Genomic DNA, 26028 nt, shown 5'->3' with positions numbered 1-26028 from the left:
CCTGCGCTTAAAAGCTTACAGCACCTGGTATTCCCAGGCGGTCTCCCATCCAAGTACTAACCAGGCCCATCCCTGTTTAGCTTCCAAGATCAGACAAGATCAGGCGTGCTCAAGGGGGTGTGGCCATAAGCGAGAGCAAGGCTCGCTGGCACCCTTCTTATTGAGAGGACAGCTCCGTCACCTCTTTTACAACGCTGCTTTTTTCCCTTGCGTTTTTCTCTTCTTCCCACGTTCTCTCTCTTCACTGCCTTCGTCCCCGCTCTATTTCACTTCAGCCTTTCACTCTTGCATCCTTCCAATGAGGACGGAGCAGCGGGAGAAAGGGCGCTATAGAGGATCGCTGTGGAGAGCTGCTGCTGTGCTTTGACATCTGAGCTCTGTGGAAAACGATCTCAATACAATTCTGAAAAACGCGACTCTCCGATCGCCAGCCGAACAAGTCTCCGCAGCCGAAGCGCTGTGTCTCTTTTCAGCTGGCGATAAACCTTTCCTCGATCCTTTGCGGACTTGTAAAACTGTTCCTGATCAGAATAAAAAACGCTCACGCTAATACACAAGCACCCGTGTCTCGCCAAAGCTGACAAATAAACAGACGGACAAGCCGCACTGCACGTGTGAACAGGGGAATGAGCGAGCGAGCGGGGATAGGGCGCCTCCTGTGCTTAAAAGCTTACAGCACCTGGTATTCCCAGGCGGTCTCCCATCCAAGTACGAACCAGGCCCATCCCTGTTTAGCTTCCGAAATCAGACAAGATCAGGCGTGCTCAAGGGGGTGTGGCCGTAAGTGAGAGCAAGGCTCGCTGGCACCCTTCTTATTGAGAGGACAGCTCCGTCACCTCTTTTACGACGCTGCTTTTTTTCCCTTGCGTTTTTCTCTTCTTCCCACGTTCTCTCTCTTCACTGCCTTCGTCCCCGCTCTATTTCACTTCAGCCTTTCACTCTTGCTTCTTTCCAATGAGGACGGAGCAGCGGGAGAAAGGGCGCTATAGAGGATCGCTGTGGAGAGCTGCTGCTGTGCTTTGACATCTGAGCTCTGTGGAAAACGATCTCAATACAATTCTGAAAAACGCGACTCTCCGAACGCCAGCCGAACAAGTCTCCACAGCCGAAGCGCTGTGTCTCTTTTCAGCTGGCGATAAACCTTTCCTCGATCCTTTGCGGACTTGTAAAACTGTTCCTGATCAGAATAAAAAACGCTCACGCTAATACACAAGCACCCGTGTCTCGCCAAAGCTGACAAATAAACAGACGGACAAGCCGCACTGCACGTGTGAACAGGGGAATGAGCGAGCGAGCGGGGATAGGGCGCCTCCTGTGCTTAAAAGCTTACAGCACCTGGTATTCCCAGGCAGTTTCCCATCCAAGTACTAACCGGGCCCATCCCTGTTTAGCTTCCGAGATCAGACGACATCAGGCGTGCTCAAGGGGGTGTGGCCGTAAGCAAGAGCAAGGCTCGCTGGCACCCTTCTTATTGAGAGGACAGCTCCGTCACCTCTTTTACGACGCTGCTTTTTTTCCCTTGCGTTTTTCTCTTCTTCCCACGTTCTCTCTCTTCACTGCCTTCGTCCCCGCTCTATTTCACTTCAGCCTTTCACTCTTGCTTCCTTCCAATGAGGACGGAGCAGCGGGGGAAAGGGCGCTATAGAGGATCGCTGTGGAGAGCTGCTGCTGTGCTTTGACATCTGAGCTCTGTGGAAAACGATCTCAATACAATTTTGAAAATCGCGACTCTCCGAACGCCAGCCGAACAAGTCTCCACAGCCGAAGCGCTGTGTCTCTTTTCAGCTGGCGATAAACCTTTCCTCGATCCTTTGCGGACTTGTAAAACTGTTCCTGATCAGAATAAAAAATGCTCACGCTAATACACAAGCACCCGTGTCTCGCCAAAGCTGACAAATAAACAGACGGACAAGCTGCACTGCACGTGTGAACAAGGGAATAAGCGAGCGAGCGGGGATAGGGCGCCTCCTGCGCTTAAAAGCTTTCTGAATTCTGAGTACGTACGGGATCCTCGGCCTTGCGCTTATAACAAAGTCCAAGTCCCTTTGCAGACAACAGCAGTTGTCACATGATTGTCTCTGAGGATGTGCGACAATGGCCAAGGAGAGCCCCGATCTGAGCTTGCGCTCACTTTTTGACCAAGACACAGATGTGTGCTGATTGGTTGAGAGTTTGGCAGGCATTGGAAACCCACGTGGTATTACCACGCCCTGCCAGTCCCTGATTGGTTGATCAAGGTGAGATATGAGTCACTTACTCTTGACACTTAGGAATGCAGTCCAGATGTCCATTTGGCACTCCCTAGACAGATAGGCGCCAATGGATGACCATTGATCATGATAGCCAGGCTTAGCTAAGTGCATCCCCATCTGGGAGCTGTCCCTTATCAAAAGAAAACATCTTAAATCAGCCTGCATGAATACTTTCTCTGTGGCTGCACCACAGAGATGGAAGGTGAGATGGGGCCTCATTTAGGACAGCATACCACCGCTTAATTCTGTCTTATTAACAAGCATTGCCGCTACAACGGCATCTCTCCTGTCAAACTTCCTCCTGACGTGTTTGACAGGATCTGGGCCGTGGTGAACAGTGGGAAAGACGCTCTGTGGAGAGTGAGGAACATGGGGCTGTTCAAAGGCATCGAGGTCCCAGTCAAGGCAGCAGGTATCCTGGCCCTGTTCATCACCCAAGAGAACTATTACCTCAGAGATCTGTGGAGAGAAGGGAGGGAGGAAGCAGAAAATCTGTGGGAAATAGAGAGCATAGGTCAATATCTCAAGAAACTGTGAAAAACATTATCATGTTTAAGTAAAGAATGTGATTTACACCAGAAAAAAAGAAATTGTTGCTATGTAACTGGTACCGTGTCAAAATGTAATGAGATGTGATCATATATACTGTTTTAAGTATGTATATTAATGTAAAGCTTTCTAATTTGTGATGTCCTGTATTTTTTTGTGAAAAGAAAATAAAGTTCTTAAAAAATCGATTCACCCAGGGCGAGGCTCGGCCATTGCACTCCGGCTGTGCTGACCCCTGCGAATTCCCCAAATGTGGGAATCTCGACTGAATTATTTCTGGTAGTGGGGGACTGCGTTCGCGCTCTCCCCTGATGTGCTTGGTCCAATATCGGATACGGAAGAGTTACGACACCACGTGCTGCGATAGGATCCCAGTTCGAAAGGAGTCGATGCCACTGCTGGTTCCCGGTTTCTTTTAGTTAGAGGTCCGGAGAAACATTTCAAGCTGGTTACACTACTCCTTCCGGACATTCATTCCCTTTTCAAAGTCAGTCGTTTTGCTGTTGTCTGCATTATTTAGGCTGATTATTGAGGTTAGCCTTTATTTGGTCATGGGGGCCTCGGTACTGTATGCTAATTCTCAAGACAGTTTCACCCCTTTTCTGATTGCTAGGTTCTGTACCAGTGCAGACATGTCAAACAGTGAATGGCTGTACCTCTATTGTATCCGTGTTCAATGAATGAAATCAGTAATAAATGAATATATGTATAGTTATACGATAAACAAGTGGTTTATCGACTCTTCTTCATTTGCAGATTTAGAGGCAGCTTCGATATTCGTTTTACAAACGGGTTTTTTTTTTATATGGGTCACACACATGCCATAGCAACAAAACATCTCTAGAGATGAGGCTATAGATCACCTTTCCATCCTCCAGGTTTTCTTCCCAAATCCTACGGCACCAACGGCGACCCCTGCTGGCCGAGAGAGCAAAAGCTTGCAGCACCTGGTATTCCCAGGAAGTCTCCCATCCAAGTACTATTCAGGCCCAACCCTGCTTAGCTTCCAAGATCAGAAGAGATTGGGCACATTCAGGGTGGTGTGGCCGCAAGCAAAAGCCTTGGCGCCTAACTCGCTACTTGAAGCTGTGTGTGGCTGGGGCTCTGTGCCCCCGAGCGGGACTGAAGGATCGTTCGTGTGCAACTCTTTGGAAAGGAGCCTCTTTCCAAATCGCATTGCGTACCTGGATGTTGGCGAATGTGCTCCCTTGTGTTGGCTTGTCCCGTACTGGAGGAGAACAAACAAACTGCACGGAGGAGCACAAGGCAAGTCTTCACAAGACAAAAACCTCCAGTGCACAGCACTCTGAAAACATTTCTGGGCTGTCGCGTGTTTATTTCAGCACATAAAGCGCACCAGTCCAACACATCGGCCGGGCGCGCGGCGCCTCCGCCCTCTTGTGGCCTTGCGGCGTCAGAGCAAGAGGCTCCTTCTCGCTGCCTTTCCGCTGTGTTGCAGAGCCCCGAGAGGGAACCTGGAGCGCACACTTTGTGGGGGGCGGGGGACCGCGTTCGCACTCTGCCCCCGGTCTCTTGCGCGAGTACTAAATCTCACGGCGCCAGCCAGCGGCCAGGAGACAAATACAATATCGCGGGACAGGGGGGCCTCGTCATTGATTGTTACATATGAGACGGGGATTAGGAGGAGACCCCGACTGATTGGTAAAGGGGAACACTAACACCAGAGAGACACCCCCGGAGTCTCTTTTTGAGAGACGCCCTCGGATTTCTTAATGGCCAAGGAGGGTCAGAACCTCGGTTTTATGCCTCCCCCGAAGGACGGCGCCTGTTTGTGCAGCAGAGTGTTGCCATCAGGATGCTGGGGCATAAGAAAGCCACACAGACCGCAGGGTGAGCGCTCCCTACTGGTCCCAGTCAGATCTAGTGATCTAGTCACCGGGGAGAAACGATACAAGCGAAGGATTACTCGGCTCCCAGCACTTGAAAAGACCAACAAATGACTCATTCCCGCCGGAGCTGAATGTACCTGAATTCGCCCGCCCCGCTGTGTTTGCTGTATTGTCTTTGAAGCCGGCCCCCGAGACGAGACGGGCTGTTCCTGTGCCCCAATTAACACTTTACAGGTGCCATTCCCCGGCATTGTGGCCATTGTCGGTGGTCACACGTGATAAGATAAGGTGGAGGAGAGCGGGGCATTCCCAGCGCCAGACATTCAAGGAGGTCTGCAGATGTGTAGGAAACGGCGCGCTCGTTTTCTCATTTTGCCCACCCTTTTGAGTGTTAGTGTGGCGTGTGAGTGTGCGAAAGAGTGGGCCCAGCAGGAGGCGGTGGTGTGCGGGGGGAGGAGCAGGCGTAGGCTGCGCGCTTTGTGCTGTGGGTGCGGGCCGCTTGCAGGGGCTTGTACAGCTCATACTTACCTGGCAGGGGTGGTACCTTGATCAGCCTGTAGGTGGAGTAGTTGGATTGTTTTCTTGTTTTGTGGAAGCAGTGTTTGTTTTTCAGTTTTCGAAATGGCAACCTTTGGATCCCGCAAGAATGCTGTGCGTTTTGAGCTTTTGGATGACCTCTTCATGGACCGTATGCAGTTCAGCAGAAAAGTGTTGCAGAAGGAACTTCGGCACTTGGATTTCATCTTCGCTCTCCCAGGTCAGAAAGCATTTGAGATTGTTTTTGCTACCTATTCTCTGTTTGAACAATGTGTGGATGTGTTTGAGGTAAAAAGAGGGAAAGTTCCTGCCCTTGAGAAGATCAACTTGCAGCCTCTGACACAGAGAGAGAGGAAAACGGTGCATGTTATTATGTTCTCGGAACTGGCAAAGACGGAGGACATTCACACCTGGCTTAACCAGTACTGCACCGTCCACCATGGAACTGAGGTTAGAGATGTTGACGGTATAAAAACAGGAGCAAGGAAATTCGAGGTTCGCTTGCTACCGGACAATGTAAATGGAGGCTTAAGGCACCTGCCCTCTACAATCCGGCTGGGCGCCTGCAATGGCTATGTTTTTTATGTGGGACAACCAAAGGTGTGTCGGCGCTGTGGTGCTGTGGGACTCCTGGCATCGTCCTGCACTGTGAAATGCTGCAAGACCTGTGGCAAACAGGGACATTTAGCCTCTGACAGTTCAATGCTGCCAAAGTGCAATTTATGTGGCTCGGAAGGACACGTTTTTAAGAACTGCCCTCACGCCTACGCCAATAAACTCAAAATGAGAAAGGATGAAGCAGTGCTTGTTTCAGCCAAACCGTCCCGAAAAGCCAAAGCAAACAACAAGTCAAACAAAGAACCCTTGTTGGACAAAGGCTTTCAGCCTCCAGCCAGGATCAGTCCTGCTGTGGCTCCAGGGCCGGTGGAAGAGAAAAGCACTACGCCCCCACAACCGCAGACTGCACCAGACAAGAACGAGGGTTTGAAAACCCCCGAGAACAGCGAGGACCCCTCCCCCACTCCTGCTCCTCAGAACGAGGGCCAGTGTGGGGCCCCCCGGTGGAGCGGGTCCAGCGAGGATACCCAGGATTCAGCAGAGCTGCTATTCTCAGACTCTGCAAGTGCTACAGATGCCCTCCTCTCCTCCATCCAGTCCATCACGGAGGATCTGCAACAGCTGGTGGGTGAGGGGGAAGAGGAGACTGGTGCATCGGCTGCACCCCTTTCCCCTCAGTGCTCCCAGGAGCTGGACTTGAGGAAAAGGAAAAATGACTCTGTTTTCTCCCCGAGCGAGGAGGAAGGAGAGCATGGCGATGGGGACAGCTGGAACCCCTCCACCCCTCCCTCTACCCCCTTCCTTGAAATGGACTCCGTGAACGCTTTTACTGCTGCCGCCCTGATGAAGGCTCATTCAGAGGATGGCTGGCAGGAAATTGGTAAGAAGAAAAAGAAAAAGAGAAGGTAACAGGTGAGACAGAAGAGAAATGTGTTTTGTAAAGACTGGTTCCACCTTCTTATGTAATATGGCTCTAAACATAATTTCTCTTAACACCAGAGGTATCAATGACAGAGTTAAATGCCAGTCTGTCTTTGATTACCTCCAGCAGAGAGAGGGGGATGTGTTCATGTTGCAGGAGTGTGCTTTAGCCTATCAAGAGAGGTTCAAAAGCTTTGAAGATAGGTGGGATAAAGGGCCTTCTGTTTGGACAGGGGACAATAACAACAGAGCCTCTGGCATGGCCATTCTTTTCAAAGGATGGGCATTCAAATTGAAAAGTATTCAGAGGGTCATAGATGGCAGGTTGCTGTGTGTGGATGTTGAATGGGGGACCATTAACCTGCATCTAATCAATGTGTATTGTCCTACTGACGTGGGAGGAAGGGTGGAGCTACTCAAGGCACTCTCTCCCCTATTGTTATGTAGCACAGACGTGATAGTGGGAGGGGATTTTAATTGTATCTTAGAGCACACAGATAGGCAGTCTAGCTTTCCGATAAAATTGGATTCCAGCTCACTGGCCCTGCAAAACTTAGTTCTAGACTTTAAACTCTCTGACACATATAGATCTATATATCCCACAACAGCAGGATATACATGGTCAGGGAGGAATATCAGTTCCAGAATTGACTATTGCTTTGTCTCGGAGAGAGTGAAAGTTGTTGGGGTCACTCTTCAGCCTGTCTTCTTCTCAGATCATCAGGCTTTAGGGTGTAGAGTGGAACTCCAGGGCGGGACTGTCTTTGGCCCAGGCCTCTGGAAACTCAACACAAAGCTGCTAGAGAACGAGGGGGTAGTATCCCGCTACAAGGAGAAACCATCAAAGTGGCTGTCCTTGCAGTTTCTGTATGGGTCAGTAGGAGAGTGGTGGGAGGAGGTGAAGGTGAAGACAAGGGCCTTTTTCATGGCTGAGGGAAGGAAGCCTGCTGCCAGACGGAGAGGAGTGCTAGCCAGGAAACAGGCAGCTGCAGCGTCTCTACACGATGCTGCACAGTGGCTTCGATGTGCTCGAGGATATCACCCTTTTAAAAAAGGACATCCGGAGCATAGCCGAAGAAAGTAGTCGAGGAGTGCTGTTAAGAAGCAGAGTGCAGTTCTTGGAAGAAAATGAGAAGTGTACTCGCTTCTTTTTCAGGAAAGTGGTAGGCTCCAAGTCTGTCATGGAAAGTGTAGTTGATGAGGAGGGACGAGAGAGAACAGAGCCGAGTGCTATCCTCTCCTGCACCGAGGCCTTCTACTCAAGACTGTACAGCACTACAGAGGTAAAGGATGAAGAAATTCATTTTTTTACCTCAAAGCTAGAAAACGTTTTGAGTGAAGAAGATAGGGAAGTACTTGAGAGGGTTTTGACAGTAGAAGAGCTGAGACAGGCTATGGAGAGCTTACAGAAGGGAAAAACTCCGGGTGCTGACGGGCTCCCTAAAGAATTTTATTGCACCTTTTGGGATCTGCTTCAGGATCCGCTACTGCTCCTATTCGAGGAAAGCTATAAGACAGAATTGCTGCCTGACTCCTTAAGAGAAGGCACTATCTCTCTCTTGTTTAAGAAAGGAGCAAAGAATGACATAAAGAACTGGAGACCCCTCAGCCTGTTAGGCGTGGACACTAAGATCCTGTCCAAAGCCCTTTTCCTGCGCCTACAAAATGTAGTGGCCTCACTGGTAGGGAAAGAACAGACTTGTGGGATAGCAGGACGCCTGATGAGCGACAACCTGGTCTTGTTGAGGGATGTCTGTCTGTACTCAGAGGATCGCTCCCTCCCTCTGTGCATTTTAGGTGTAGACCTAGAAAAGGCCTTTGACCGCCTAAACCGGCAGTACTTAATATCGGTACTTGAGCACATGAAGTTTGGCCCCATCATGAGAAAGTGGATTAACCTGCTGTACACAGGTAGCAACAGCAGAGTAATGGTTAATGGCAATAGATCACGCCCCTTTGAAGTCTGTTCAGGGGTGAGGCAGGGCTGCCCATTATCCCCCTTGTTATTCGTTTTGGCTATGGAGCCCTTAGCCTGTGCCTTGCGCCAGGATCAGGCCATTAATGGGATACCAGTGCCTGGAAGTGGGGGAGGAGAGGTAAACACATCTCTATACATGGATGACGTCACCCTGATCCTCTCTGACAATGCCTCAATTAGCAGAGCTCTGCAGTGCTGTGATCGTTTCTCTTTGGCTTCCTCTGCAAAAATTAACAAATCTAAGAGTGAGATTTTTTATCAGAACTGGAGGGAGCCAAAAGAAGGACATGATCTCAGCCTGCAAGAGAACAGAATTAAGGTGTATTTTGGAGAAGAGATGGGAACAGTAAATTGGCAGAACAAATTGCCAATCTTAAACAAAAAACTGATGCAATGGAAGGACCGAGACCTCACCATGACAGGGTAGGTGCTGGTCATCAAAGCCGAGCTCTTGCCTGTCTTGAATTTTCTGGCTTCTACCTTCCCAATCCCACACCGTGTTGCGGCGGTGCTGAGGAGATTGATGTTTCAATTTCTATGGGGTGGGAAGCAGGAAAGACTCAGAAGAGAAATAATGTACAGGCCGCTACTCTCAGGGGGGAAGTCAGTCCCAGATATTGCTATGAAGCTGCTGTGCATTTTCCTGGCCTCTGTGCTGAGAGGCTTTGCAACAGCGCCTGGAGAGTACCTGGACTTATTTTGCCAGGCTCTGGGTAGGTAGGGAGGTGTTCAGAGTGTGGGGTGTCAGACCCAAGCTGGATGTCACACTCTCTGACACATGCCCTGCAATTTATGGGACAGTTAAAAGTTTTGTAAGATCTCACCCAATTGGCCATATTCCCCTCCGAGATGTCAGCGTCCAAAAACTGGAAGATTTCATTGCACCCCAGAAGAATAGGCAGACCCATGTGAGCATTTTAACATCAGCCCAAACAAGGAAGGTGTGGAAACACTTCTCTAAGTTTCTGTGCAACATTCACAGAGACGTAGCCTGAAATGTCATCCACCAGTGCTTACCGGTGCGAACTTTCTTGTACCGTAGGGCCTCACCCCCAGCCCTCGCTGCGTTTGGGTGGGCTGCGGTGAGGAGGAGACTGTGACCCATCTCCTGTGGTCCTGCTTTTTTGCTAAGACCTTCTGGGCCCAGTTTGAACACTGGTTGCAAGTTCTCTCGCCCCAATTTTCCCTGACCGCTGCTTTCGTTATATACGGCATCTCTCCTGACAAACTTCCTCCTGACGTGTTTGCACGAAAGCAGAAAATCTGTGGGAAATAGAGGGCATAGGACAGTATCTCAAGATGCTTGTGGTTGTGGGGGACTGCGTTCGCACTCTCCCCTGATGTGCTTGGTCCAACATCAGATACAGAAGATTTACGACACCACGAATCATGTGCTTGCTAAAGGGTCCCAGTTTGAAAGGAATCGATGACGCTACTAGTTCTCTGTTTCTTTTACTTATAGGTCCAGAGAAGCAATTCAAGCTGGTTACACTACTCCTTCCGGACATTCATTCCCTTTTCAAAGTGAGTCTTTTTGCTGTAGTTTGCATTATTTAGGATGATTATCGAGATTAGCCTTTATTTGGTCATGGGGGGCCTCGGTACTGTATGCTAATTCTAAAGACAGTTTCACCCGTTTTCTGATTGCTAGGTTCTGTACCAGTACAGACATGTCAAACAGTGAATGGCTGTACCTCTATTGCATCCGTGCTCAATTAATGAAATCAGTAATAAGTGAATATATGTATAGTTATACATAAACAAGTGGTTTATTGACTGATCTTCATTTGCAGATTTAGAGGCAGCTTCGATATTCGTTTTACAAACTTTTTTTTTATATGTATGAGTCACACACAAAACATCTCAAAAATGAGGCTATAGATCACTTTTCTTGTAAGTGTTAAATGTCCATACTTCAGGGTTTCCTCCCAAAGCCTACGGCACCAATGGCGACCTCTGCTGGCTGAGAGAGCAAGAGCTTACAGCACCTGGTATTCCCAGGTGGTCTCCCATCCAAGTACTAATCAGACCTGACCCTGCTTAGCTTCTAAGATCAGACATGTTCAGGGTGGTGTGGCCATAAGCTAAAGCAATGGCACCTGACACGCTACTTGAAGCTGTTTGGCGGGGGTTCCGTGTCCCCTGAGCGGGATCGTTCATTTGCAATTCTTTGGAAAGGAGCTTCTTTCGAAATCAATGCGTGGCTGGATGTTCACAAATGTGCTCCCTTGTGTTGGCTTGTCCTGCACTGGATAAGGACAAACAGGTATCAGCTTGTTCCCTTCTCCCGCCCCTCTCTGTTTACAGTAGAACCTCCTGTCCTGACTGGAGGACCTCATCCAGCTGTGTCTGAAGAGATGCCAAAGTACCAGCTTGATCCACACCCCGGTACTTCTCTGTGTACAGTAGAGCCTCCTGTCCTGAATAGAGGAGCCCATCCAGCTGCGTCTGGAAAGAAGCCAGGGTATCAGCTTGTTCCCTCCTACCACCCCCCTCTGTGTACAGCAGAGCCTCCTGTCCTGACTTGAGGAGCTCACCCAGCTGTGCCTGGAGAGAAGCCAGGGTATCGGCTTGTTTCCCCCTCCCACCCCTCTCTGTGTACAGAAGAGGTTCCTGTCCTTACTGGAGGAGCTCACACAGCTGTGTCTGGAGAGAAGCCAGGGTATCGGCTTAATCCACACCCCCAACCCTCTCTGTGTACAGTAGAGCCTACTGTCCTGACTGGAGGAACTTAAAAGGCATCCTCTCACGAGGCACCAATAAATGTAGGTGTCTTGTGCATTTACCAGGACAATTATTAATTGTAGCAGTAAGTCACAAAATGATTCTTTGATGGTTATTAGAAGACCGACCCAGCAGGATAACTCAGCAACGCACATACACATGGATACTAATACACGAGAGTACATTTATTATTACATAAAATGTGCATAGATCTTATAGTGAGGGTTAGCAGAATACAAAAGGTATGTATTCAATCACAAAGAGTTACAAACCAAGATGGACATACATTCCATATATCATTCATTTAGACCGTTTTGTAAATGAACTTTGTTACAACTTGTACATTAGATACTCAAAAGCAAGTACATGACTCATAGGAATTAAATTGATATCAACTCAGGTTGAGGTAACAATTGAATTCTCGAGCTGTAATGCAGAATGTTGAATACTCGTCTGCTCTGTGGGGGTTCAGATCTCCCGCAGACGCAAAGAAGCAGTAGCAGGCTGTTGCTGCGTCCAATCGGTGCTCTCTGGCCCTCTCTGGCTCGGCCGGTGCCAGGCAGTGCTGGTTCGACTTGAGAGAAGAAGAAGAAGAGAGATTTCTGCTGCTGTGCGCTGCTGATGCTCTCTGAAGACCGGCTAGTTAGTGTTGGCTGAAACAAAGGAGAGATTGCACACAGAAAAGTGACTACAGATCCGAGCAAGTCGCACTCTTTAGACAGGAAGAAGACCGGTTCGTTCCTGATGTAGCGCTAGTCCTGAATACTGATATTCAGCTGTCCACAGCTCCGACCGTAGTTCACTCGTTGATCAGGTGAGCGTTCGCGGTGGGTTCACGAGGCTTGCTGCTGGGCTAACCTCGGGTGGATCCTTTGGTTATGGGCGGGCAACCTCCGTTCTTGACTCTTAGAACAAGGAAAAGTCCTGACACTCGGACACATTGGCGTTTACGTGACTGTCTGAGCTGAGTCTGAGGATGTCCAGGAGGAGCTGGAGTTTTACCTGGAGGTACTATGGTCGCTCATTGGTTGAAAGCTCCATGGGCATTCGAGAATCATTTTGTGACTTACTGCAACAATTAACAATTGGCCCAGTAAATGCACAAACCCCTACATTTATTGGTGCCTCGTGAGAGGATGCCTACATTTATTGGTGCCCAGTGTGAGGATGAGTAACCATGCACTCATCCTTGGGTGTAAACCACTTGGGATGAGACTCTCCCTTGGAATCTCCCAGACAGTGAGGCACCAGCGATGACCATTAATTAGGGTGGTTGATGTGTCTCAGCTTTGGGAATTGTTCCTTATCAGAACACTCTATCAGCTAGAAAAACACCTTAAATGTGAACCAAATGGAATGGCCTCTCTGTGTCCAGCACCACTTGAGACGAGGGAGAGAGAGACTGGCAAAGGAGCAGCAAACTCAAGCTACAACGGTCTCTGTCCTGTGTGAATGCGCTGGTGGACTATTAAGCTACTTGAGTGACTAAAACTCTTCCCACATTGACTACAGCTGAAAGGTCTCTCTCCTGTGTGAATGCGCTGGTGTGACTGTAAGTGGCTTTTCAGACTAAAACTCTTCCCACACTGATTGCAGCTGAACGGTCTCTCTCCTGTGTGAATGCGCTGGTGGGTTTTTAAGTGACTTGACTTACTAAAACTCTTCCCACACTGATTGCAGCTGAACGGTCTCTCTCCTTTGTGAATGCGCTGGTGGGTTTTTAAGTGACTTGACTTACTAAAACTCTTCCCACACTGACTGCAGCTGAACGGTCTCTCTCCTGTGTGAATGCGCTGGTGGGTAATTAAGTTACTTGACTGACTAAAACTCTTCCCACACTCACTGCAGCTGAATGGTCTCTCTCCTGTGTGAATGTGCTGATGTCGTTTTAAGAGGTGCGAGTGACTAAAACTCTTCCCACACTGACTACAGCTGAAAGGTCTCTCTCCTGTGTGAATGCGCTGGTGGGTTTTTAAGTGGCTTGACTGACTAAAACTCTTCCCACACTGACTACAGCTGAACGGTCTCTCTCCTGTGTGAAGGTGCTGATAGGGTTTTGAAATGCTAGACTGACAGAAACGCTGCTTCTCCCTGTGCCATAATGGCAGTTTGTCCACTCCATCTGAGCAAGGCCTTGAGTGATTCTTCTTCATCCCCTGATCGTGCTGGGGTCTCTTATTCTGCAAATGCTCCATGGAATGGCCTTGCTCTGTGTGATGAAACTGAGATTTGTTTTCATCATTATGTCCCTCAGTGTGCTGCACAGCACTGTGAATCATCTGGGGCTCCTTCTACAGCTCTCTGAGGCTAAAACCGTCCAGTTCATTCAGTTGATCCTCTCTTTGCCCAAGAACAGACATACTCTCCAGTTCATTAAAACTTTCAACGATTTTCTCAGTAACCAGATTATTAAACCTGTGTGTAAAGTCATCAGATACTAAGGGATCATATGATTGTTTGAGACTCTGCAATGACAGTCTCTCCACTTGAACAGAACAAGGCCTAATTATTATCAAGCCCTGTAGGAGCTGCTGTTGCTCCTCCCTGTACTGACTCTTCTCAGTGTGCTGTGACTCAGTACTGTTCTCTTCACCAGGTACATCAGTCTGCTGCTCTGCAGGGTCAATCAACTTGGGCTCCATGTCCTGCTCTGTAAGATTTAAAACATCCAGTTTTTCACTGTGCTCTTGTATAGAGATGCAGCCCAGTTCATTACAGCCTTGTGTAATATTGATTGTGTCCAGATTATTAATATTCTCTGTAAAATCATCACATACTAAGAGCCCAGGTGTCTCACTCTCAGGCTCTGTCTTCATCATGGGCACAGAGTCCAGTGCCTCTTTCCCTTCTGCGGCAGTGACCTCTGTTTCCTGCATCAGCCTGTGCATCTCCACACTGTGCTGCAGTTCAAGAGGAGCCCTTTCCCCAGCTTCAATAAGAGCCTCTGAATCTGTAAACACAAGACAAGACCTTTATAAGAATAAACTTTATTTTATAGTTTTATACCTTTAGAGGTGGCTTCTCAAAGCATTTTACAGAATGCCAACAACAAAAAATACACAAACTTAGCATGACGAGAATACACAGTTAGAGGAGACAGTAGACAGTGGTACTAAGTAAAGTAGGAACAGAGGGGTACAGAACAGTTAAATAAAGGCTCTTCTGAAGAAAATGTTTTTGAGTCTGGATTTGGAGTTTAGAGAAGGTGACTCTCTGATATCCTTGGGGAGAGAGTTCCAGAGCTTGGGGCATAAAATTAGAAGGCCCTGTCACCCATACAATGTAGACAGCCTTGGGGGACAGATAGGAGAACAGAATTAGAAGAGCGAAGATTGCAAGGTAGGGAGTAGGGTGATAATATCAGACCAGCATGGAGGTGTCAAGCCAAGCCAAGACAAGACATGGAGAGTCTTATAGGTGAGCAGGAGGATTTTTAAGCCGATATGAAACTTGACAGGAAGCCAGTGCAAGGACTCCGGGATAGGAGTAATGTGATCATTTGTACTAGACCTGGTCAGGATTCTGGCTGCTGAATTTTAGACATACTGCAGTTTGTTCAATGTGGATTTAGAAACCCCAGAGAGTAGAGCGTTACAGTAGTCAATTTGGGAGAAGACAAAAATTTTCAGTCAAAGTTAGTGATAACACAGGGCATAGTCGAGCAATATTTATGAGGTGAATGAAAGATGTTCTGACAACATGCTGCACATGTGGGTCGAACGTCAAATATCATCCCCAAGTTTTTCAATTTAGACTGAAGCTCAAGTACAAGACCATCTACAGATAGGGTTACACATTGGTTGTACAAAGTTGATGGGTGGTGCCAATAAGCATGACTTCAGTCTTGTCACAGTTAAAGGAAGGAAATTTTGAGTCACCCAAGTTTTTATATCGGGGATGCAAATTAATAGAATAGAGACAGCCACATCAGCGTCAGGTTTGGTATGGATGTATGTTTGAGTATCATCAGCATAGTAGTGTTGTAACAGAAAGAATAAGGTTCTGGATCCCGAGATGAAGTAAAACAGATTAGTTTATTGCATGCAAGGAACAATAAAGCCGAAGTCTTGTTTCCCGCAAGAAACAACAAAACCGAAGTATTGTTCCATGTGCCGGTACAAACTTTTAGGTTATATAGTCCTTCCTTGCTGCTTCGGACGTCAATCGGTGTTATGGTAAGGGGGGGGGGGGGGGGTCATGGTATTTGGCCAGTTAAGAGGTCCTGGCCAAATGGTCAGTTTAAGATTATGCCCCCAGGGGGTTCCTTGCTCGCATCTGGAATCCTTATCAGTTAACCCCCTTTCCTGCCATAAACCCCTGTTGCTTAGAAGTCTAATTTTCAGGCAGAACTGACTTAAGTTATTAACCCTTTTTACATCTTGTCTCTTTCTTCAGTAGTGAAAGCTGAGGCCATGTGATCTTAAAAGCCTTAAACTACACACATGTATACTAGTACACTCACAATCAATTTGGGTTGTTTTAACATAGTGGAATAAGTGGGTATAAGGGCGTGTTCTGATTTAGCTCTGTCAGAAACATAACTACCATGTAAAAAGTAAGTCTACTGTAATAATATCACAATTACATTACATTTACATTAACAGTGCACTGAGAGAGAGAGAGGGGTTAATACAGACACACTGACTGGACACTACAGCACATTAACACTGCACTGAGAGAGGGATTAATACAGACACACTGACTGGACATAACAGTACATTAACACTGCACTGAGAAAGAGGGGTTAATAGATACATACTGACTGGACACTACAGCACATTAACATTGCTCTTAGAGAGAGAGGGGTTAATAGATACATACTGCCTGGACACTACAGTACTTTAACACTGCACTGAGAGAGGGGGGTTAATACTGACACTGACTGGACACTACAGGACATTAACACTGTACTGAGAGAGAGAGGTGAATACAGACACATTGATTGACTGGACACTACAGTACATTAACACTAGACTGAGACAGGGGGCTTATACAGACATGGACAAACTGAAACTTAGATCATATTACCACTGCACGGAGAGAGGGGTTAATACAGACACTGACTGGACACTACAGGACATAAAGTCTGCACTGACAGAGAAGGGTGAATACAGACACATTAACACTGCATTGAGAGAGGGCTTAACACAGGCACTGCGACTGGATAATACAGCACATTAACACTGCAACCAGAGAGAAGGATTAATACAGACACTCTAAGTCTACACTCTAAGCTCTAAGTCCCACACCTGAAGAAGGCTCCACAGCCGAAATGTTGTGTTTTCTTTCTTCTTTTGTTCAGCATGAAATAAACCTATTACTTGTTCCTAAATTAAAAATGACTAGATGACTAGAAGGTGACTATGACAGACACTTGACTTGACTAAGACTATGACTAAATCAAAAACTGGAAACTAAATTAACACTGCAAACAAGTACACAGAAAAGTAACACTCAGAATTAACAACTTTTCTAAGCACACATTACATTTGTTGGTATCATACACCTCTATTGACAGCAACAATCAGCATCGACCAGCAAATTCTTAATAACCACGTCAAGGTTTAAATGTGAAAACAGCATGTTGATTGGTCAAAGCCCAAGCACAGTCCCCAGTGTGCTGTTTATGGTTGAACTCTAGAAGCAGTGAATGGTTTAGAAAGTGAATTCAGAGGGAGACAGTCTGATACAGAACTGTTTAATTACAGAGAGGCTCCCAGGTGGATCAGAAAGAGGTAAGATGGTGATTCAGAAAAAAAAAACCAAAGAGGGGAAAAAAGGCAAAAAGGCACAGAGATAACCAGTGGGAGAAAATGAGATCGGGGATGATTTTCCACTAATTCATTACTTGATATGATAAGAGGGGAAAAGGGTTGTTCTGAATACACTTTACTGAAGATAACGCTAACACGAGTGAGTGACACTTATTAACAACAGCGGATTGAATCATAATAATAAATAAAAAACTTTATTCTATATAGCACCTTTAAAAGGGGCTTTTCAAAGCTCTTTACAGAGGGAAAAAAAGCTACACAGTAGGAGGAGGCAGCAGAATTAGGTACAGTGTTCGGGTACAGTGAGGTTTCAGAAAGGGCAATAAGGAGTTTGATTAAACAGATTGAGATCTAGATTGAGATGCTCATTGAAAAACTGGCCATCTGATAGTCAGATCTGTTTGAGTGGCAGGGTGAGATGGTGAGATTGCTTATGTTGCTCCTTGCAACTGCAGGATACAGGTCGGACCCAGTCTGGACACGACAATAAAAAGGCAAGACCCCCAACAAAAGCAAAGACCCAAACACACAAATGATCTGAACCTGATTCTTTAGAAAGCAGAGAGCATAGATTCTAAAATAACCCACAAATATCAAATTTAGTAAAATAACATTGAGGTGAATTGGTTAGAAACACCTTCTCCTGATTAGTGGGTGGATTCTGAGAATAAGCAGATAAATTGCCATTAATCTGGTAACATCAGGGTTAAGCTTTGAAGAGAGATTTAACTGCAGGTAACATTTACAAACATTTACAGGCAGCAAGGCAGTTGATCTCTTCTTTAGGTCTTTGTAGGAGTTATTTAAGAGCTGAATACTTAGCAACACCTTCTTTATAGATTGGGTAACTTGCATGCTGTATGTTTATTGTGTGTGTAGATTAGTGTGTGTATTGTCACTGTTAATAAATATTTGTTAGCCCAGTGTCTTACTTCTGCCTCTTTCTGTGTCAGCACAAAGAACACAAGTGCTTCTCAATCTTATTATTGCTCAGTTATATAGGGGTTATAGTCATTTCGTTTAATTGTTGATTCACCCTCTGGGCCATTTCAGGTTGTTCCTCTAATTTCAAAACCCCCTATTCGTAACAGCTGGTGTCACCAATTTTCTGTGATAAACTGGTATCCCGTCCATGGTGTATCCCACACTGTGCCACTTGCATGCTGGGATAGGCTCCGGCTCTACTGTACCACTGTACTGGGTAGAGCAGTGAATTCAACTGAGAGGAAATGACTGTATCTCTAGAAGACTCATACACCTTCTGCTTTGTGCTTAATCCAAAGAGGTCAGGAAGAGAACAGTGGACCTTGCAGTGCTGGTACTCAACAGTAAGAGCAGACAACACTGGCCAGACATTCAGCACAAAAACACCATGAGAAAAACCCAGGGAACAGAGTTTGTACTTTTAATTCCTTCCAAATCCACAACACTCCTTCTCCTCCAAGATCAATCAACACAGAAGAATCCCCAAACTTCAAACACCCCAATACACTGCACCTCACCAGAGACAATCCAATATTCACTTGCTCCTGCACCTCAAACCCCTGACAGCTGGAAAACATAAGAATGCATACAGCCATCGACTGATCGACCATTTTTATCCTGTTTACAATTTCACGGTTATTTCCAGATTTTATTTGCGTATGTAAATCCTAAATCACTGGAAACACGTTTGGCCAAGAATGTTAAAAATAAGGAAGATGTTCCAAAAATTAAAAAAAAAACGAAACAAGTAAGATACGAACGTTTTTCCGTAATGATTATGTAAATACAGTAGCTCATCATTTTTTTTTATCTGAGTCATTGAATGATATGGAGTCAGTCTAAATTATGTGTTCTAAGCCCCGTTTCTGAAATAAAGATGTTTTCAGCACCATAATTAGAAAACAACAGTTCAGTACTGTACTGAGAGAGAGAGGGGTTTGTACAGACACACTGACTGGACACTCCAGTACATGAACACTGCACTGAGAGAGAGGGGGGTTCATACAGACACACTGACTGGACACTCCAGTACATGAACACTGCACAGAGAGAGAGAGAGAGAGAGAGAGAGGGGGGGGGTTAATACAGACACACTGACTGGACATTGCAGTATATGAAAACTACACTGAGAGTGAGAAGGGTCAATACAGACAAAGTGACTGACATAATAGTCCAAAGGAGTTAGTACAGACAGACCCTGGTGGACTGGAATGTTTAAACCTATCTATATAAATATAAAATCTAAAGATATAACACAATAATTATAATACAAATACAACATTTGTATTTTCCCGAATGACGTCGGATTGTACACTGATTCGGTGAAAGAATTATATTATAATACAAATACAGTATTATATACCGTGATATATATATATATATCATAATAACGTCGGATTACACACTGATTTAGAGAAACAAATGCTGAATATGAACGAGTTATTTTTATAACCGGCCAACAGTTCAGTTTCCAGTAAAGAATCCCGTTGCTACATCACACAAGACTTTCCGACTTCACTCTGTATCTCTCCACTATATTCTCACCAGTGAGGAAGTTAAAGATACTGGTTTTAAACACAGACACTCTGACTACATACAAGTCACCACACTGACCAGACAGCTCCAGTTTCGTGTTCAATTCTTCTTTTATTTCTGCAGTGACTTCACAGGGAAGCGGGTGTCCAACACGATCTGTCCCTCCCTGATCTCCTCCTGCTCCCGACTCCTTCTCCCACAGCTGCAATCTCACCTTCAGGCTCTCGTTTTCCTTCTTCAGCTGCGCCATTTCACTCCCGACACTTTCTTCCATACACTGTGTGATTTTAAACACAGACCGTCTCGCCAGAGTCTGGGAGACGCTGCGGAGTTTGTTTTCAATCTCATCCTCAGAGTCAGACATCCTGTTTCGGAACACATGTGAAACTTCATACACGATCGATTTGAGCAAAACCTCCATGAAAGAGCGAAGTTCAGTTTCCAGATTGAACAGTAAAATTGCCATATTTAACCAAAGTTGATCACAAATACAGAGAGATTGCTGTGCTGATACTGAAATGACAAACACTAAAACTCCTACGCCCCTACGGGTCTATATTATTGCAAGGGTTTTAATTCACACCTGAAGCAGGAACTGGCGATCACTCCTACATCCTGCCACATGACGCACTTCATAGTGATTGTTGCTATGCACTTCACGTGAAGGACTTTCAGTATGTTGGATCTTGTTGAATATACAATGAAAAATAATGTAGCATTGTTTACAAATATATGTGCGTAAAATATACACATATATGTACACATACAAATATATATGTTGTATTTTCATATATTTCCAGATCCTTCGCCTGTATTGAAATAAATAACAGTACTTAAACGTGTATTGAAATAAAGAGATCAAACTTTGAATGTAATGGATTCATACAGTATCTAAACAATGTCTGCTAATAGACGGTAATGTGGACAATTCCTGTTGCCAATTGGTTGGATATCTCCAAGACATCCAAGAGATCAGGTATTGAAAATATTTTTTAAACAGAAAATGTGAAATGGAAAGTAGGTCAAAAGCCTTCTGATAACCTAAGTACACCATACTACATGTTCTGTGCATCCATTAGTTTTATGGGCTTTATGGGATTTAATTAATTAGACAAATTATATTTCTGATTACAATAGATAGTTTTATATCTCTATTCATAGTAAAGGTTGGTTTTATTATAATTTATAGTAATCCTTTGTTTCATTTTTTTTTCAGAAAAAAAGACTGCAATGTTGATGGAATAAGAAAAAAAGGTCCCTAAAAGACTGATTTGAATGAAGCATTTTTTATCCAAATTTAACATTTTGCAGCTCTCTGACAAACCAGCAGCATTCTGACAGACAGAGGAGTTGTAAACTGTCATTGTCTCAGTTGTCCAGAGGAGCAGAGTGACTGAGAGGTCAGAGCTGTTAGCTGGTATTGTCAGTGTGAGAACAGCTCTCCAGCTGTCTCATTGACTTCACACCACCTGAGTGCTGATGCTCTTTCTCTCCTGCTCGTCTCCTCTCCACTACCGTCTTTTGTTCTTTTGTTTGATTTATCAGCTGCCCCTCATACATGAAGGAGGCACCAAAGCCAAAACATTGTGTCTCTTTTCTTTTCACTATGGAATAAACCTTTACCTGCTCCTGTCTCATTCACTCTCTTTCTCACCTTGTCTGCAGTCTCACCTCCTGCTGCTCCATTGTCTGCAGTTTCTGTCCAGAGTTTCACCTCCTGCTGCTCCATTGTCAGAATGAATGATGAGTCACAGGACTGTTCTCACCTGTTAACACCCAGTAACATTTCTGCCCAGGTGGCAATTTAAATACCTGATTCTGTATTTTAATGTGTCTGTTTTGTGTTTAATGTCTTCACCCTGCTCTTTTTTGTAATGAAATTTATGTGCTTGAAGTTGTAAAACTCAAACCTTGGTTTACTATGAGATTTTAACATGATTTCTTGCTGTAATGTTCATCTGCATTTGATATGTTTATATTTCACTATATTTAATCATAATCATATGTACTCATACATAATCCATGTAGATAATGTAAAATAAATCTCATGTCACAGTAAAGGCCCACACAGTGAGAATTCTTGAAGAATAAAATCACACTGCACAACTTTGGGACATCACGTCCAAGTTTAGTGACAGCAACATTAGAGATTTTAAGCTAAGACATTTCAGATCACCTTTTTATTAAAAGTTCAAGCAAAATTGAATAACTTTGCAAGGAACATTTCAAAATCTCAATCAAATCCAGTACAATCCCAATGGATTAATCTGAATTTACTCTCTGCGATCCCGACAAGTTGGGAAACAATTTTATGGTTCTTACGGTAAGAAAAATAGCACGAGACCACACAGATTCTTTAATGCTTACATCATAATGTTATTAGACTAGGACACCAATGTGAATATGTGTTTGGGTTTCGATGAGCTGATTCTTGTTGAAGAATTGGTGATTTAAGATTAAAGAATCAGTAGTGTCGGAAAGCAGGAGCTCTGTTTCTCAGCGATCTTGAAGGCATGTCTATGTAGAGCACAGTGTGAAGATCTGTACTAAAGAACACCAAGTGCTTAATATGACATCTTTTACCATTGCAACTTTTCATCTCAGGTATACTTTTAGAAGGCATAGAAAGAATAGTTGTGTTGACACTCTCATCACACAGCAGAGTGGCGCATCTGACGCGTGCTGGGCCCATAACCCAGAAGTTGATGCAGCAAAACCCTTCTCTTCTATGGACGTTTTATGGAAGACTTAAGCACACCATCGGGTCAATGTAGAATAAGAAAAAAAACATAAACAAAGTCTCTTCGTATAAGTCCTGTTCTAAGTTTCTTGCTTTTGTGAGCAAACTTACCCAGATCTGCAATATTTTAAAATATATGGAATAATTAATTGGAAATAACTAAATTATCGACAATATCCAGTTATATACTTGGACAGACAAAAAAATGATTATGATATTACATATAACCACATACTTCATATCCTACAGATTAACATACTGACCAGAATAATTGAAAAGCTTTGATTCTGAACCCCTGCAGTTAGTGTTAATTAGAAAAACAAGTGCTGAAACCTGAGCATAAATTCAGCTGCTCTCCAGGTTTGTTCCACATGGTTTTTCGTTGCAATTGAGCTCAGAGCTGGAGATGATCTCTAGATAGAACCGTGTTAACTAGTCTGCAGCTGTGTGCTCCTTTCGAAACTTTGTTGCAATTGACTCAATGTGTGGTTCAATAGTTCTCAGGTGCAGTGTTACAACCCACACAGAGGACATGTTTTGGGTTGTAAAACCCAAAACAGTAGCAGCAGTTAGAAGTTTGCTGTGCTTCCAGGATCATTTTCAGCCTTATAAACTGGTTATCACACTGCTGATCACTATATTAAGCAGTTAATAGCCTGGAGCTGTTTAGACTGCTCTTGTCATTTCTTTTAATAAGAAGCACCGAACAATTTTAGAAAGCTTTTCAAGTTCTGACATAAATTTGTTTATTTCTGGCTATCAAATGAGAGACTCCAGAATATTAAAAAGTGCTTCGACCTTTAAGTCGGGGTTTTACAAACTAGGGTACTGAGGGAGTGCCCATACATGCTCTGCAATGGGGAAGAAATCGAAATTCTCATCTGTGCTGTGAAGGAGATTCTCAAATGCTTCCATCATATTGCTTTCATGCTAGGATACAAGTGTGTATAAATGTTTGGTTTTCACTGATTCTTGTTGAAGAATTGGGGATTTACGGTGAAAGAATCAGTATCCTCGGAATGCAGAAGCTTTGTTTCTCAGCAATCGTAAGGATCCCGAAGACAGGTCTATGTAGAGCAGTGTGATGATTTGTATTAAAAAGACAATGTCAGCAATTCAAAGCATGTAGGCAGCATGAATAAAACAATGCAGAGCTCAGTAAAAACAATCTGAAGCCTTAATTCCCTTCATATCCCGAGCAGTGCATTCTGACACGGTGGCTGTGTAGAAGAAAATGAGAAATGCCAAACTTTACCCACCTCATTGCGGTTACTGCTACTCCTGCGTCAGTAGCTTTAAGATTCTCCTGACATCCGATTGTCTTGCATCTAACATTAAGAGGATTTCTCTGCTGGCCACGAGACACGAACTGGCAACTTTCCAGCCACAGGCACAGATCCCTACCCACCACACCACCCCATATACTATGGATGGTACTACTGCGCTGAGCTCACTCTGGTGCAGTTCAGCAATGTGAGAGGAAGGGCAGTAACGCAATGGATAACGCATATCAGAAGATTGTAGGTTCATCTCCTGCTTGACTCGTGTTGGCTCCTCAGTAATAAATGTCCTCTGTGTAAGTGAACTGCACCTGAGAGCTATAGAACCACACATTGGGTCAATTGCAACAAAGTTTCGAAAGGAGCACACAGCTGTGGACTAGTTAACACGGTTCTATCTAGAGATCATCTCCAGCTCTGAGCTCAATTTCAACGAAAAACCATGTGGAACAAACCTGGAGAGCAGCTGAATTTATGCTCAGGTTTCAGCACTGTTGTTTTTTCTAATTAACATTAACTGCAGGGATTCAGAATCAAAACTTTTCAATTATTCTGATCAATGTGTTAATATGTAGGTCATAATTGTTATTTTTTCTGTCTCGTTCAAGTATATAACTGGAAATCGATAATTTAATTTAGTTATTTCCAATTCAACAATGTTAAATATTTTAAAATATTGCAGATCTGGGTAAGTTTGCTCTCTAAAGCAGGAAAGATAGAACAGGACTTAACTTCCACATTCAATTTATTGGTGATTCTTTGTTACGCACTGAACCTTTTTATTTTTAGCTTAAACAGAGAAAGCTATAAAGGGTCCTGAATCAAGTGTTCAGAATCATGCGGATCAGAAAATTGTAGATCTGACTCCTGCCTGGCTTGTCAATCAGGCTCCTGTCACGATCGCTAACCCCTCCTCTTAAGGGAGCTCCAGCCCTTCCTCGTTCCTTCCCATTGTCTGCACCTGTTCCCTATTCCCGTTCCCCCTTAAAAGCCAGACGCTGACCTCACTCCTGGCTTCTCATTGATTTCCGTGTCGTGAGAGCCCGGGGTCCTGCTGCATCTGGCTCCGTTATGGTTTTAGTTTCCTGGTCCTGATTCCCTGCCCCGCCGGTCCCGACCCGGTTCTGGTTTTAACTACGGATGGATCCCCTGGTCTTGGACTAAACCTCTCGTCTTGGATTCCTCCTCTGGATTTACCCTTGGATTGTTCGCCCTGGATTCACTCCCCCCGGACACTAGCACTGCATGGACACGCCCCCCTGTCTCCCGACCGACTCCTGCATGATATTTTTCCCCTTGTGTCTTCACTATTCTGGATTGCGTCGTCCGCATAGGGCCCGGAAAGAACTGTTCGTGACAGAATGAGAAGCCAACACCCGGGCCCCGCGGACGGCGTATTGGTACCTGGACTCCATCCTTTTTATTTTTGTTTTGTTTAGGGCTTCGGAGCCGCCCTGGAAAGGAGGGGCGTACTGTCACGATCGCTAACCCCTCCTCTTAAGGGAGCTCCAGCCCTTCCTCGTTCCTTCCCATTGTCTGCACCTGTTCCCTATTCCCGTTCCCCCTTAAAAGCCAGACGCTGACCTCACTCCTGGCTTCTCATTGATTTCCGTGTCGTGAGAGCCCGGGGTCCTGCTGCGTCTGGCTCCGTTATGGTTTTAGTTTCCTGGTCCTGATTCCCTGCCCCGCCGGTCCCGACCCGGTTCTGGTTTTAACTACGGATGGATCCCCTGGTCTTGGACTAAACCTCTCGTCTTGGATTCCTCCTCTGGATTTACCCTTGGATTGTTCGCCCTGGATTCACTCCCCCCGGACACTAGCACTGCATGGACACGCCCCCCTGTCTCCTGACCGACTCCTGCATGATATTTTTCCCCTTGTGTCTTCACTATTCTGGATTGCGTCGTCCGCATAGGGCCCGGAAAGAACTGTTCGTGACATACGCATGCTGACGCAGCTACTCACCTGATATTTAACATTCCTATAATCACAACTATGAATGTCCACTGTGGGTATTTTTTCCATGATTATTTATTCTGTCATTGAAGCATATTTTACCTCATACCGAAGTGTCATAATCACTGAAAAAATAGAAAATGATAAATCACTATGAATTGCATTTAGCCTGTTCTGATCTAGATATTCTATATACTTTAACATGCCATGTTCACAATGTCAAAACTCAGAAATGCAACAGTGAAGTGTTGTAATTACAAATATACATAGTGTTGGAATATTGAGATGTTTTGGTAATGAGGAAGGAGAGACATGCCATGTTCACAGGGTCATATTTAAAAAAATGGTACAGTACAATTTCTTGTACTTCAGGATTAAGAGAGCCTGTT

General features: G+C 45.1%; 2 non-coding genes and 4 pseudogenes across 2 annotated transcripts; 1 reads left to right on the top strand and 5 right to left on the bottom strand.

Moving 5' to 3' along the window:
• Positions 1-12: 12 nt before the first annotated feature.
• On the bottom strand, positions 13-131 carry LOC148667364 (5S ribosomal RNA; annotated as a pseudogene).
• A 536-nt stretch (positions 132-667) lies between these two features.
• On the bottom strand, positions 668-786 carry LOC148667363 (5S ribosomal RNA; annotated as a pseudogene).
• A 537-nt stretch (positions 787-1323) lies between these two features.
• Positions 1324-1442, bottom strand: LOC148667362 (5S ribosomal RNA; annotated as a pseudogene).
• A 1505-nt stretch (positions 1443-2947) lies between these two features.
• On the top strand, positions 2948-3112 carry LOC148667361 (U1 spliceosomal RNA). Its single transcript, XR_015937443.1, has one exon. It is a non-coding gene; the product is annotated as a U1 spliceosomal RNA (small nuclear RNA).
• Positions 3113-3736: 624 nt separating this feature from the next.
• On the bottom strand, positions 3737-3855 carry LOC148667360 (5S ribosomal RNA). Its single transcript, XR_015938780.1, has one exon. It is a non-coding gene; the product is annotated as a 5S ribosomal RNA (ribosomal RNA).
• A 6766-nt stretch (positions 3856-10621) lies between these two features.
• On the bottom strand, positions 10622-10730 carry LOC148667359 (5S ribosomal RNA; annotated as a pseudogene).
• Positions 10731-26028: the final 15298 nt, after the last annotated feature.

Source organism: Lepisosteus platostomus, chromosome 5, assembly GCF_059453375.1.
Source record: "Lepisosteus platostomus isolate fLepPlt1 chromosome 5, fLepPlt1.hap1, whole genome shotgun sequence".
Taxonomy (NCBI): Eukaryota; Metazoa; Chordata; class Actinopteri; order Semionotiformes; family Lepisosteidae; genus Lepisosteus; species Lepisosteus platostomus.
Note: the sequence above shows the minus strand (reverse complement) of the source record. Positions and strands in the feature narration are given on the sequence as shown.